Raw genomic sequence first — 2500 nt, forward strand, 5'->3', positions numbered from 1 at the left:
CATCTCCTGTGCTATACGAAGGAAACTGTGAAAGCATGCACTGTTGCTGGCTCTTGAGGACTTGAGTTGGGGATCACTGCCCTAGAGGATAAGGAGCAGGGAAGGCCCCAGAGGATGGGAAGGCAAAGAAAAGCAACCAAAGTTCAAAGTTTTAGAAAGTGAGGACCGGAAATGAGCAGAAGTTCCTGGCAAATGATAAAAAGAGGCACACTGCATTGGTCAGAAATCAGACCCCAGCCTCCCGCTTGGGAGGCGAGAATTCTACCACTGAACCGCCAACGCTTGAATACTTCAGTAACACGTCTAAAGCTCACCGAGCAAATGTTTCAGAAAGTGAAGAAAAGAGTTGCGCTGAAATTTCTGCCAACCGATGAAAAGAGCAGTCCTGCATTGGCCGGGAATCGAACCCGGGCCTCCCACGTGGCAGGCGAGAATTCTACTACTGAACCACCAATGCTTGGATGCTTCGTCAGCTTGTCTACTACCCAACGAGCCTGGATCCAGGGTCTGACAGGCCCCTTCCCCCTGACCTTGCCATGCCACGTATAGCTCTGCTGAGTCGGTGTGGCCCAGAAGCCCGGCTAGCTCAGTCGGCAGAGCATGAGACTCTTAATCTCAGGGTCGTGGGTTCGAGCCCCACGTTGGGCGACTGCTTATGGCTTTTCCCTTTAGCATGCGCTAACCACCGTCAACCAAGCCACCCTTATGCCACGTTCCCCCCTTCTACTCCGAAACAAAAGAAGCTTCATAACCCAAGAGCAGTGTTTGCCAAAACAGTGTATGTTTCTCGGCTGTCCCATTATTGCCCAGGTGATAATTTAATTATCTTCCAGATGATGATAATTCCATCTCCTGTGCTATACGAAGGAAACTGTGAAAGCATGCACTGTTGCTGGCTCTTGAGGACTGGAGTTGGGGATCACTGCCCTAGAGGATAAGGAGCTGGAAAGGCCCCAGAGGATGGGAAGGCAAAGAAAAGCAACCAAAGTTCAAAGTTTTAGAAAGTGAGGACCGGAAATGAGCAGAAGTTCCTGGCAAATGATAAAAAGAGGCACACTGCATTGGTCAGAAATCAGACCCCAGCCTCCCGCTTGGGAGGCGAGAATTCTACCACTGAACCACCAACGCTTGAATACTTCAGTAACACGTCTAAAGCTCACCGAGCAAATGTTTCTGAAAGTGAAGAAAAGAGTTGCGCTGCAATTTCTGTCAAACGATGAAAAGAGCAGTCCTGCATTGGCCGGGAATCGAACCCGGGCCTCCCGCGTGGCAGGCGAGAATTCTACCACTGAACCACCAATGCTTGGATGTTTCGATAGCTTGTCTGCTACCCAACGAGCCTGGATCCAGGGTCTGACAGGCCCCTTCCCCCTGACCTTGCCATGCCACGTATTGCTCTGCTGAGTCAGTGTGGCCCAGAAGCCCGGCTAGCTCAGTCGGTAGAGCATGAGACTCTTAATCTCAGGGTCGTGGGTTCGAGCCCCACGTTGGGCGACTGCTTATGGCTTTTCCCTTTAGCATGCGCTAACCACCGTCAACCAAGCCACCCCTATGCCACGTTCCCCCTTCTACTCCGAAACAAAAGAAGCTTCATAACCCAAGAGCAGTGTTTGCCAAAACAGTGTATGTTTCTCGGCTTTCCCATGATTGCCCAGGTGATAATTTAATTATCTTCCAGATGATAATAATTCCATCTCCTGTGCTATACGAAGGAAACTGTGAAAGCATGCACTGTTGCTGGCTCTTGAGGACTTGAGTTGGGGATCACTGCCCTAGAGGATAAGGAGCAGGGAAGGCCCCAGAGGATGGGAAGGCAAAGAAAAGCAACCAAAGTTCAAAGTTTTAGAAAGTGAGGACCGGAAATGAGCAGAAGTTCCTGGCAAATGATAAAAAGAGGCACACTGCATTGGTCAGAAATTAGACCCCGGTCTCCCGCTTGGGAGGCGAGAATTCTACCACTGAACCACCAACGCTTGAATACTTCAGTAACACGTCTAAAGCTCACCGAGCAAATGTTTCTGAAAGTGAAGAAAAGAGTTGCGCTGCAATTTCTGTCAAACGATGAAAAGAGCAGTCCTGCATTGGCCGGGAATCGAACCCGGGCCTCCCGCGTGGCAGGCGAGAATTCTACCACTGAACCACCAATGCTTGGATGTTTCGACAGCTTGTCTGCTACCCAACGAGCCTGGATCCAGGGTCTGACAGGCCCCTTCCCCCTGACCTTGCCATGCCACGTATTGCTCTGCTGAGTCAGTGTGGCCCAGAAGCCCGGCTAGCTCAGTCGGTAGAGCATGAGACTCTTAATCTCAGGGTCGTGGGTTCGAGCCCCACGTTGGGCGACTGCTTATGGCTTTTCCCTTTAGCATGCGCTAACCACCTGCATTGGCCGGGAATCGAACCCGGGCCTCCCGCGTGGCAGGCGAGAATTCTACCACTGAACCACCAATGCTTGGATGCTTCGTCAGCTTGTCTGCTACCCAACGAGCCTGGATCCAGGGTC

The 2500-nt window shown here is 51.5% G+C and overlaps 6 non-coding genes across 6 annotated transcripts; 3 read left to right on the plus strand and 3 right to left on the minus strand.

Moving 5' to 3' along the window:
- The first annotated feature begins 575 nt into the window (after positions 1-575).
- TRNAK-CUU (transfer RNA lysine (anticodon CUU)) lies at positions 576-648 on the plus strand. The gene has a single exon. It is a non-coding gene; the product is annotated as a tRNA-Lys (tRNA).
- Positions 649-1232: 584 nt separating this feature from the next.
- Positions 1233-1303, minus strand: TRNAG-GCC (transfer RNA glycine (anticodon GCC)). The gene has a single exon. It is a non-coding gene; the product is annotated as a tRNA-Gly (tRNA).
- Positions 1304-1421: 118 nt separating this feature from the next.
- On the plus strand, positions 1422-1494 carry TRNAK-CUU (transfer RNA lysine (anticodon CUU)). The gene has a single exon. It is a non-coding gene; the product is annotated as a tRNA-Lys (tRNA).
- Positions 1495-2077: 583 nt separating this feature from the next.
- TRNAG-GCC (transfer RNA glycine (anticodon GCC)) lies at positions 2078-2148 on the minus strand. Its single transcript has one exon. It is a non-coding gene; the product is annotated as a tRNA-Gly (tRNA).
- Positions 2149-2266: 118 nt separating this feature from the next.
- On the plus strand, positions 2267-2339 carry TRNAK-CUU (transfer RNA lysine (anticodon CUU)). Its single transcript has one exon. It is a non-coding gene; the product is annotated as a tRNA-Lys (tRNA).
- A 39-nt stretch (positions 2340-2378) lies between these two features.
- Positions 2379-2449, minus strand: TRNAG-GCC (transfer RNA glycine (anticodon GCC)). Its single transcript has one exon. It is a non-coding gene; the product is annotated as a tRNA-Gly (tRNA).
- Positions 2450-2500: the final 51 nt, after the last annotated feature.

This window comes from Anomaloglossus baeobatrachus, chromosome 5, assembly GCF_048569485.1.
Source record: "Anomaloglossus baeobatrachus isolate aAnoBae1 chromosome 5, aAnoBae1.hap1, whole genome shotgun sequence".
Lineage (NCBI taxonomy): Eukaryota > Metazoa > Chordata > Amphibia > Anura > Aromobatidae > Anomaloglossus > Anomaloglossus baeobatrachus.